Below are 12,165 nucleotides of genomic sequence, written 5' to 3'. Positions count from 1 at the left end.
AAAAAGGCAGATGGAGAAAGAATCCTCAGAGGAGAAAGCAGGGCTACTGCCTCCGAGGCTAAAGTGCTTCTGTACTTTCCCCTGAAGGTAAGAGTCTGCCCTTCCTCCTCCAGGAAGACTTGCAGAACAGCAGCATTCGCCTAGACTCAACTCTTACCACCCTGCAGAAGAGACAGCTAAAGGGGGCCATTGAGAGAGGGATGATTTACATCCCATTCATGCCTCCGGCTGCCTCTTTGATAGTACTTACAACTAGTTAAGTGCAAACAGTCCTAGAGAAAAGAGGAAGCTGACCAGAGAAAGAGAGCAATTGAAAGTGCAAAGGTGGGGCACCACCTTTGGGGTGGAGGAGTGGGGAAGACGCCCATACATCCACACCCAGTTTCCTATTCAAGACTGCAACCCACATCCTCTCCCTAAGGGGAAAGAAGGTACTGCAGCCAAATCCAGCAAGAACTGCTTCTTATTGAGCCAATACTTCTCAGCTACATCCAGCCCAGGCTGGCCTCCAAAACTGACCTTGAACTTTGGATCTTCCGGCTTTCACCTCCGAAAGCAATGGGTGTGTGCCACCAACCCGGGTTTACACAAAGTGGGGGCGAGGGGTGAGGTGGGGACTGAAGACTGGGCAGGGCTCCTTCGGTGGAGATACATCCTCAGCCTTTTAATCCCTCACTGGAACTTCTGTAACTGGTGAGGCACAAGGCTCACAAGGGAACGCTAGATGGGGGGCAGAGGGGGAATCTCAGGATGCCCCCCCCTTCTACTTAATGCTAACTCCCATACGGAGGGAGGGTCGTCTTGTTGGAGGTCCAGTGCTGCACTCCCACTGAAATGGACTCTTTATTTCTACCCTTAGAGGTGAGATGGCTGACACAGGCCCATCCAATGAAAAGCAAGAACGGTACAGAGTATGGCGGCAGCCTCAGGACGCGCCATCCTGGTTACTCTCATTCCGCATTCCTGAGCATTCTGGAACCTGCTGTTTTCTGAGTCTGGTCCTTGGACCTCTTGAGAAGCTACCAACAACTCCCTACCTCGGTTCAGAGGGGTCAGAGGGTGGTACCTGACCGCCTCTGCATTGATCTAAGAGCAGAACCTGAGCAAAGGATTAACAAGCAGGAAGCTGTGAGGGAGAAGAGAAAGGCCTGTTCTGGATTCTGCTGATAGCTCGGGGTCAGCCCACGCTGCTGCTGCTGTCAGTAACTGGTGGCCTGGCCCAGGCCGGGCCAGTTGGTAGCCAAAGCTCTGGGGCAGAACTGAGGCCACAGGATGTGAAATCAGCGCGCGCGCGCGCACACACACACACACACACACACACACACACACACACACACACACGGGGTGGCTAGTGCTGACAGGTGAGAATGGTGGTCGTCTCCTTCTCAAGGTGTGGTCCACAGACCGGTAGCATCACCATCACCTGGGGCTGAGAAGAGCAAATTTCCCAGGCCCCGGGCAGGAGGATCAAATAAACTGCTCGCTCTCATGCCTCTCTAGCTGACCTCCAAACTGCTGAGAAGCCAAGGATCAAGGATGACCCCGAACTTCTGATTCTCCTGCCTCCACCTCCCCAGGGCTGGGATTTTTGGCATGAGACACCATGTGCAGTTTATGCAATACCTGGGTGTACTGGCTAGCTTTGTGTCAACTTGACACAGCTGGAGTTATCACAGAGAAAGGAGCTTCAGTTGGGGAAATGCCTCCATGAGATCCAGCTGTAAGGCATTTTCTCAATTAGTGATCAAGGGGGGAGGTTCCCTTGTGGGTGGTGCCATCTCTGGGCTGGTAGTCTTGGGTTCTATAAGAGAGTGGACTGAGCAAGCNAGGNGAGGNAAGCCAGTAAAGAACATCCCGCCATGGCCTCTGCATCAGCTCCTGCTTTCTGACCTGTTTGAGTTCCAGTCCTGCATCCTTGGGTGATCTACAGCAGTATGGAAATGTAAGCGGAATAAACCCTTTCCTCCCCAACTTGCTTCTTGGTCATGATGTTTGTGCAGGAATGGAAACCCTGACTAATACACTGGGGATCCAGTCAGGGCTTTGTGCATGCTGGGCAAGAACCCTGCTAACCAAGCTATATCCCCTGTCCCCAGGATGAGCATCTGATCAAGATGAGCTAAGATGTGCAGGGCCTGTGTGGGTAACCGCCACAGGGCACTCAAGTGGACCTGCTCCAGCTTCTACCTCCATGGTCCTGGATGTTAGGGGACAAAGGAAACAGCTCCATTCCCCCTCCCCCCCCCCAGCACAGACCTTTGTGTCTCACCCCTGAAATCCCCTGTAGTAGAGGCAGAGACACGAGTAGACAGGAGACTCCTGCTTAACTGTTCTTCCACCAGAGCTCAGCTCAGCTCCTTGAAATGCCAACACAACCTAAGTGGAGCACTCACTACTACCGACTTCACAGTGGATGATGGGGAGAGCCCCCCGGGCGCCCAGCATGTACCAGAGGCTCATAGGCTTTCTCACTCTGAAGCCGCTTTCCCCACTCCTTTTGCTCAGAAGTCACTCCACGGGAGTCTCCTCTTCCCCTATCTTTCCTAACCCTAAAGTGGCTGTTCACCCCCCCCCATACCCAATCCCCTACCCCATACAGCCCTGGGGCCTCCCCTGCTGGCTAGGTAGATGTCCCTTAAGGTCAGCTTCTGCCATGGCACCTGGTAACCATCGGGTGCTTAAGAAGAAACACTGTGTTCAACTCTCTGGTAAGTCATAACGATGGTTAATAGCATGGTTCACAGAGGACTTTATCTATACACTGTTTAACCCACGACATGGAGTGGCTGTGGGAACAGGAACCGGCCAAGGAGCTAGCTGGTTGGCCCAGGAAGTGTCAGTACCGTTTGCCCAGGCTCCTTTGCCATTCTGTGGAGTGACCTTCCAGGACTCCTGTCAAACTCTCCTCTGCACTAACAACCCAGATCTTTATAGCCAGGTAGCCAGTGACTCCAAAGGATGACTATGTCATCTTCTCAGGTTGGAACTAATCAAGGGCCGCACATCAAGGACCGGTGCAAAATGGGTCTGTTCTCAATCGAAACTCCTGTCACAATTCAAACCTACAAAGCCCATGGGGACCCAGTGGTCCTGTCCAGGCTGATCTAATTCCTGACCCTTGGAGGAGGTGGGTCAACGCTTCAGTGTCACCCTCTGGCTAGAGGAGGCAGCAAAGGTCAAAGCCACTCTGTTGTAGCCCAGGCTTTCCCCGACAATTGACCTTGAAGCAGGGAAGCTGCAGGTGACCTTGTGGCTTTCAGGGCAATCACCACAGGCTTGTTCCTGTCATGTTGTGGGGTCTATACTCCCTGCAGTCTGTACTGCCACGGTTAGGATCTGTTAAGGATGATTTGGAGTGGAGGACATGGGCCTGTGCTGCCTGATCTGTGGAATTCGGTGCCACCTCCAAATCTTAATGGCTTCGTCCTTCTTGCCAATTGCTTGAGAGCTCAACTTTGCAGTTGAATACCATCCGCAACAGAAAGGAACCTCGTAAATCAGGTGTGCCGGCACCTTCCCGTAATACCAGCCCTTGGGAATCCAGGACAGAAGAAGCAACACTTCAAGGTCATGCTCAGCTATACAGCCAAGTTTGGGGTTCGTCTGGGCTACAAGAGACAGAGGGGGTGAGCATCTCTATTTTCTGATGCTTAAGTGATGATTAGCAAAGGGTGTGGCACTAAAGAGTTATCCCCACAGACAACAGTGGACAATTACTTCTAAGTTAGAATGTGACTTCAAACCCCAGGGAGAGAGAAAATGGAGTCTTTAAATAAAACTGTCTTATTGTTTGTGTACTTATATTTAAAAAAAAAAGCAGTCTGGAGGAGCAAATAAAATACGAATTAACTTATAGTTGCTGTCTCAGATTAATGGAGTCTATCATCTCATTGAGACTTTCCAAATATAAAAAGGTATTAATAACACTAATATGAAAATCCTTGCTGATCTCCAAATACTTACATGACCCTTGTCCTAACTACTGTTGGATACTGGTTAACCCCTTCAGATATACAGTGAAACTTAATGCTTAGACAGTAACTCATGAATATATATAAGATTGGTAATCAATGCAATTCACGGCTGTGGGCAAACAAGGTCCTTGAGTTTTGGCCAGAGCTAGACTCCTGGACAAGTGTGATAAATTCCTGGTATAAGCAGGGTCATGGCCTAGGGCAGATCTGGGTAAACCCAGATGCACCAGTATCTCCACTTCTTGGCCTCTAAGATGGGGTAATAGGCAACCTCACAGGGCTAACAGCTTACTTGATCCTTCTGTCACTTCATCTGAGCATTTGAAAAGCCTTCAGTGGCAAATAGTATCTGTTAAATACATGCTAATAACAAAATGCCTCAACCTGAAGGAGGTTCTGTGTTGCAGCTGTTACCAACACCCGCATCCTGACTGCATAGTATTATATTTTCAAGACACCACGACAGGGAAACTGGGTGAAGGGTATGTGGTATCTGAATTTTCTGACAACTATAATGCAATGATCTCAAAATGAAAAGTTTAAAATCTTCTAGAAAATTCTGGTGGAGGTGTAGACTAGTGTATGTGCTGGTAGCTCAAAAAACTACCCAGCATCACCACAACCCCCACTTCTGGGTTTCCACTGCAACATAGAACTGAAGATGGAAATGATCCAGTGTTAACTGCAGCACAATTCCTGGATGCTCCAAGCAGGGAGCAGCCTCGTGGCCATCAGAGGCCACAGGCAAACAAATGTGGCCTAAAATACCTGTCTAATACTTAGTCATCCTGAATGAAATAAGACAGAAAAGAAGCTACTGCCCAGCTCTACCTTTGAGGTTTCTGGAGTCGGCATGGTCAGACACAGAAAGCCTCGGGAGGGGAGAGTTAGGAATCTGGAATGTAGACTTAGTGTGCCCAGGGTCCCACTAGGGGCAAGCAGGAGGGTTTTGTGCTTGTAATCCTGGCACTTGAAAGCTAAGACAGGAGGATCAACATGAGCTCCAAGTTAGCCTTGGTGTTACAGTGAGTTCCAGGTCAACCTTAGCTACAGTTCAAGACCCCCATTTCACAAAAAGTAAAAATGTCAAGTTGCCAGACAGGACAGAACTGTTGACCTTGGCTAAGTCACTCTTGCTCCACCTTTCACTAGCCTTGTGACACTAGCCCAGGGACCTGCAGGGGCCCAGCTCAGAACCCAGAAATCAGCACACAAGATTGAGTAGAGGAGGGAAGGGTCTCACTCAAAGCTATGCCCCACCTGCTGGCCTCTGCCATTCACTGCAGGCACCTCAGAGCTCCAGATCACCCGCACTGATTAAATGGATGCCATGACTCCAGTTGGGCTACTGTTCTTTCTTAATGGAATAGCACCACTTCCCACTTCCCACCACCTCCTGCCTTGCTTCTCAATTGCAACGCCCTCCCCCACGGCTGGACGGGATCCCAGTCTTTTAGATGCAAAAATAGCTGATTGCACTGGGGCAGCAGCCAGTTTAAGTTTCTTTCATTTACACTAAAAATAGCCAGCTGAAACCATCCTGCCACCTGGCCCCAAGCCTGTCCTGGTGCTGCCCTCTGACTATCATGTGTCTCTTTTTACCCTCGGGGAGGGTGGGGGTGGGGGTGGGGGGTCTGGAAGCCAGTATCCTTCCCTCATTTCTGTCTCAGGCTAAAGCCAGGAAAATCCCTGTTGACCTTGCTGAGGTATTCAGGGTAGACATGTTTCCTCTCCAAAACCCAGCACCACCACTGACTGTACCACCTTCTGTTTCTTTATGAAGTGAAGCAGGTCCTGAACTAAACAGGGCTCTGCTTACAAAGCAGATCATCTCATTTTTGAGCAGCATGACAGCTCTTGAGAAGGGAGAGTTCATGGCTGGCATCAGGAGAAAACAAGAGGACTAGAGAAAGGTCAGGTGGACTTGAGGATGTGGCCCGGGCAGTAGAGTCCTGGTCTAGCAAGCATAAAAAGCCTTTCATTTGGTCTCCACTATGGCATAGACCTGTGTGATGGGATCTCCCTGTAATCCAGTACTCTTGAGGGCTGAGGCAAGATGATCAGGAACACAGGGTCATTCTTGGATGCATAATGATGTTCAAAGACTAGCCTGGGACACATAGGACCTGGTCAGGGTCACACAGCCAGGAAGTCCAAAGGGTCTGCACTTGGATTTGTGGGTGACCAAATGCCATTCCGTTTCAGTCCTGCATGGTGAGAACCTCCCCCCCCCCCCAAGGAGACTGGAGGACTTGTTCCTTGAAGACACTGAGTCTGGGGGATCTGGGGTCTTGTACCGTCTAGAACAAGTGTCTGTTCAAAGCTCTGTGGTGATTGAAGGCTGGATCTGGGTCTTTATAATACATTTATTAGCTCTGAGTATTAGGGGTTGAAGCTTAACCCAGTGTCCCAGTTTGCTGTGATAAACAAGCTTATGGTTAAAAACAACTTGGGGAGAAAGGGTTTATTTGGTTTACTGGTTACCGTCTATCACTGGGGGAATTCAAGGAATGAACTCCAGGCAGGAACCGAAGCAGAGGCCATGGGGGAATGCTGCCTACTGGCTTGCTCCTCTCGGGTTGCTCAGCTTGCTTTCATATACAACCCAGGTCCACCAGCCCAGGGATGGTATCATCATTCACAGTGGGCTGGGTGCTTCTATATAAATAATTAAGACAACACACCCCATAGACTTGCCTACAGACCAATGTGATGGAGAAATTTTCTCAGTTAAGATGACCTCTTCCCAGATACGTGTTCCCAGAGAGGTTTGTGTCAATTTGACAAAAGCTAACCAATACACCTGGGGATGGGGTGGGGGAGGAAGGGGGGAGGACGCCCTCCTACCTTATCTTCCCAGGCTCCTGCCAACTCTTCTGTGGACTCCAGCTACCCAAACATCTAAGGGGGAACTCCAGTATTCTAGCTATCAATATCCGTCTACCATCACTCTCTCTCCCCTAGACCCTTCTGGTTGATGACATCACACCAGTGAGGACGTTTCACCTGTGTCATCCCTGTGTTCCCACAGGCCAAAGTCTAAAACTACAGCTACCATGGAAAAGTCACTCCAGCCAAGCCCTAATCTAAGCTTGCTGGGGAGGGACTGCAGACTCCTGCTGGGCAACGAAAGCTCTCTGAGGTTAGGATCGGCTCCCTACAAGGAGCCTAGACCACACCCAGCTGTCATGTCCCCCGCTGTGTGGGTCTAGGAGGAAAAAAAAAAATTACCCAAGCGCACCTGGGCCAGATCAAGCAAGGCAGGTCTCATCCCGGGGCCACAGCTTTGCATTTTCTTGCCTCTGATAGACACTGTTAATCAATCACAGCACCACAGCTGGCTGGTCTCAGATACTCCACTGGGGCCTTTCAATCATGCACACTACCACCCTGGAGATGACAGTCCAACAGAAAGGCAATTTGCCACCCTGCTTCTTGAATTAAGAACGGGGGTGTTAGGAGACCACAGAGTAAACAAAATAAGGCAAGTGCATAAACAAACAAGGTCGTTTCTTGAGGAGGGGAAGTTCAATGACAAGGTCTACAGGGGGCTGTGACAGCCAGTGATGAGGACGGTGACATCTATACAGAGACTGAAAGGACAAGAAGCCTGCCTTCAGAAATACACTCCAAGGGAGGGCAGTGTCGGGAATTCCTAAGGAGAGAAGTTGGTCATGCTTGGAGACTGAAAGCAAGCCCGTGAGGCTGGAGCTGAAGGAACGTGGATAGGACAAGGTGGCAGATAGGACATGGCGGCGCAGATGATGGCAGAGTAGCAGGGCACACCTAAACCTTGCTGTCAGATTATTGGCATTATTCTAAGTGTATTGGAGAACGTCAGGAGGATGGAAAACAAGACGGCAGACTCTCGTTAAGGCTTTTAAAAGACTCCTCTGAGCTGGCTGAGGTGGCACATTATCAATAATCACAACACTTAGGAGGCAGAGGTAGGGGAATCTCTGAGTTCGAGGCCAGCCTGGCCTGCAGAGTGAGTTTCAGGACAGCCAGAGAAACCTTGTCTTTAAGAATGCCCTCCGCTCCCCTCCTCCCCATCCCCCGCCACACACACACACACACACACACACACACAAGCTAGCATGGCTTCTAACCCAACACTGAGTGGGGGCAGAGATAAGACCGCTGCAGCTTGCAGGTGCCTGCTTAGCTCCAAGTTCCGTAGCCAGTCTAAGAGAATAAGGCAAAAAGTGAGAAAGCAGGGTGCTCAGTGTCCTCTTCTGGTTTGGGCACTGGTACATACGTACTATGTACTATGTGCTATATACCATATACTATATACTACACCACACACACACACACACACACACACACACACACACACACACACACACGCTGGAGCTGATGATGTATTCCAGGCCCTTCTCCTGGGATATTAACTCTTCCATGTATGCATCTGGGAAACAAACAGAAGCACAGTGCTTCTATGACAGCCTAGCCTACACCCAGTTGTGTGGGTCTAACTAAGCAAAGGAGTTAGTAAACTCCAGTCCACAGGTCAAGTCCAACCTCCACCCTTTGTGAAAACACCGCTCAGCCTATCATTACATCAGTGGCGTTGAGTACTTATGGCAAAATATCCTGCTTCTACTTCAGAGAAATAAAAAAATGAATAAACGTTGTAAGAAGCAGCACCGCCTAGGAGTTACAGTAACTCCTAGGCTACAGTGGTCCAGGGTCCTAGGGCTAGAGAGATGCTGCAGTGGTCAGGGTCATTTGTCACTCTTTCAGTGGACCTGAGTTTAAATCCCAGCTGCAGTGTTGAGTGGCTCCCAGCTCCGGGGGATCCAGGGCCCTCTCTGGCTTCCAAGGGTACCCATGAACACATGGCACACACACACACCACATACACACACATATACCACACACACACATATACCACTCCCCCCACACACACTAAATAAAGGTAAGAAAGTATATCTGAAGATGGGTGGACTTTCTTCCATACCAACCAGGTTTTTGCTGAGTACACAACATCCCAGCTAAAAACAATCCCCAGAGCACTGAGCGGGATGCCCATGTGATTAGACTCTGCCAAGTCTGTGAATGAAAGGACCCTGTGTCCTGACTGTCCTGGAGAACTGGAGTCATAGGTGCAGGCTTGTGAGGACTGTGGAACTGCTACCCTGTCCTGTACAGCCAGAGACCTTTGAACGACTACTTTACTATTAAAGAGAATCAGGAAATCGACACTGAAGGAGCTGGGTGGTGGTGGCTTAGCCTACAATCTCAGCACTTGGGAGGCAGAGGCAGGAGGATCTTTGTGAGTTCAAGGCCAGCCTGGTTTACAGCACCATACTCCAGGACAGCTGGGGCTGCATAGAGAAACCCTGTCTCAAAACAAACAACAGAAATTGATACAGGAGACTGAGGCAGAAGACCTATCTACTCAACAAACTGGGAAGACTACATGGTATCGGGGATAAAAAGTTTCCACTCGGCCCAGTGAGGTGGCATCCCAGCTACTTGGGAGGCAGAGGCAGAGAAAAGTCAGGGTTCAAGGCCTGCCCAAGGAACTTAGTGAAACCATGTCGGGTTGTAGCTCAGATAGGTAGAGCAGCTGTCTAGTATAGATAGAACTTGGTCCTGGGTTTTATCCCAGTACTACCATTAAGTGAGACATTTCTATTTTACTGTTTCTGTTTTCAAGACAACATGAAGCAGGGATCATTAGCTAAGTGTGTATGGGGACCCCAAACTGCTTGCCAGATTACAGAAAAGAGAAGATCACTTTGGGGGGGTTTTAGGAAAGGGAAGACACGAACACTAGAGCCTGGTGAGTCTGGAAAGCTTAGCCTGTGCCCTGTGCTGCCTGAAGCCACAATGACCAAAGCACTGCACTCAGATGGCTGCTAACAAAGGACTTTCGTGTTCTTAACCAGACAAAATGAATTGGCGATGCGATAGGTATGTTCACTAATTCGCTTGACTACTATCTTCATATAGGATACACCCAAAGCTACCCACCAGTTAAAAACAAAACAGCAAAAATCAATGCTACTACACAAAGACTTATCTCTTATCAAACAAACAAACAAACAACATTGTACATCGTGGTGGAATCCAAGAGACATCCCAGGAGATGGGGACAACAAGGTGACAATGAGCACACCATGACGCTCATTTTCCTGGGGGGGAAGTGAAGCCTAAGGAGGTCTAAGTAGCTTTCCCAGGGAGCTGCTAAATGGTCAAGCAGGGTCTGACGCAACGGGCTGAGCCTGTGATCCAATGCACTGGTGTCAAATGCCCGGAGTGAACAGTAATAAGAATTCCACATAGCCAGAAGCAGCTGTCTGTATTCAATCAACACCTGTCCATCCAGAGGTCATTGTACCTGCGTGTCCAGGAGGCTCTGGGGAGACCTTCTGAGCTATCAGATTGGGGGGCTGGAGGAGGGTACATGTGTATAGGCAGAAAGTAGTTCAACACTGTCCTCTGACATGCTGGAGAGTTGGTTTGTTTCAAAACATTAGTTTATTCTGGAAAAGCAAAAGAACGTCTCTTCCTTCATTCACAAGACCAGAAGAGCAGTAGTGTCTCTGGCACGGACTACAGGCAGAGCAATCTATAAATACAAAACTATTAGATTCCATGCAGCAGGAACCTGATCAGGGCCTCCTTTTAATTTCCTGACATGAGCTGGCCACTAACCCAATTTTCCAGAATCCCTGGAGGACCTTTCCGCCTTTCCATCGCGCACCGAGCAAGTGAAAGCATATTGCGTGGCCGTCAGCCCAGCTCTCGCTGAAATCAAATTTCTTTCAGAAAACACTTGGGAAGAGGCAGGCAGGGCTGAACAGAGAGGAAAGAGCAGGGGTGGCTAGAGGATGGGGAGGGAGGGAGAGGAGAAGGTGGGGCTGGCAGGGACAAACCGACTGGGCGGGGCGTGGCAGTGCAGGGGGCGGGGCGCCAGCAGGGGATGGGGGCCAGTTGTTGTATGCAAGTCCAGGAGCTGAACTGAAGACTTGGGTGTGGGGGCGCCTGGTAGAGGCAGCAAGCGGATTGATTTTCAGAGTTCTTCTGGTCTGAGATGCCAGGGGGCTGTCTCATTCCATTCTGATCCCAGAACTTAGAGAGGATCCGCTTAAAGTAATGCCACCTCCACCCCAACCCCCACCACATAGAGTGCCCCTAACAGATCCAAAGGAGATCAATGGGTCCTGTCGCCCTCACTCAGCTCCGTGGGCAGCTGAAGGAAAGACAAGCAGAACCTGAGTGAATCTAACGGCTAGCTGAACTGGCACCAGGGAGCTGACACACCTGGTGAACAGCGGGTATCAATACAAGTGAAGTAAGGGTCCAGCGAGTTTTCCGTACAGGGACCGCAAATGCCAGTCACCGGCTCCAAACCCTTTATATCCAATTCTACACAATGAAAAAAGGTTGACTTTCCCTGAAAAGATGAATTGCATAAAGATCTGCATAAAGACTCTAGGACACTGCCTTCACTCACTATTCCAGTCACCCCAGGATAGAGAGGGCAGTGCCAAAAGAAGCCACGTGGGGAACAGGATCCATCTCCAACCAGCTAAGGAATGGGACAGGCTTTGAACCTGCGCCAGAGGGACACCACACATCTGACATCATCCCTAGTAATGGCTGGAGCCCCTAAATCATATAGTGGCATGCACTATTTTACTAAGAAAGTCATTGGCCACATCTTGTACTGCTGTAGGGTGCTGAGCTAAGAGGATTGGGAAGGGCACACTAGCTGTGAGAGATTAGAAGAGCCCAGCAACTGAGCCATGAGGCAGGTTGAAAAATGAGTGTGTGTGTGTGTGTGTGTGTGTGTGTGTGTGTGTGTGTGTTTCCGGAGCTTAAAGCAGGATAGCAAAAAAAAAAAAAAAAAAAAAAAAAAAAAAACAAACTCCCTACAATGGAAAATATGGTTGTGACATTTGTGACGTAGAACAGGGGTGGGGGCAGGGGCGGGGTTGGCAGTGTTTCTATTCCCTGCTTCCCTGTAAAACTCGGGAACCACTGTTATTCCACTGACTGTGAGACCCTAACACAGGGAACAAGCAGATCGGCCAAGTGGGCCGTTTGTTTCCAGAATCAAGTCAGAGTGGGGCAGGAGCCCAGGCTAGCCCGCAGGGACTAGACCTTGAACATGTTAAGCAAGGAGGGACACCCAAACAAAGCAGGAGCCAGGACTCCTGCCAAAAGCTCTTCCTGG

The 12,165-nt window shown here is 49.7% G+C and overlaps 1 protein-coding gene across 4 annotated transcripts in view; it reads right to left on the bottom strand.

Moving 5' to 3' along the window:
- Esrrb (estrogen related receptor beta) overlaps positions 1-12,165 on the bottom strand; it is a 166,733-nt gene that overhangs the window by 14,996 nt on the left and 139,572 nt on the right. The window lies entirely within an intron of this gene.

Source organism: Mus pahari, chromosome 7 (assembly GCF_900095145.1).
Source record: "Mus pahari chromosome 7, PAHARI_EIJ_v1.1, whole genome shotgun sequence".
NCBI lineage: Eukaryota > Metazoa > Chordata > Mammalia > Rodentia > Muridae > Mus > Mus pahari.
The sequence above is the reverse complement of the archived record's forward strand: the minus strand, read 5'-3'. Positions and strand labels throughout refer to the sequence as shown.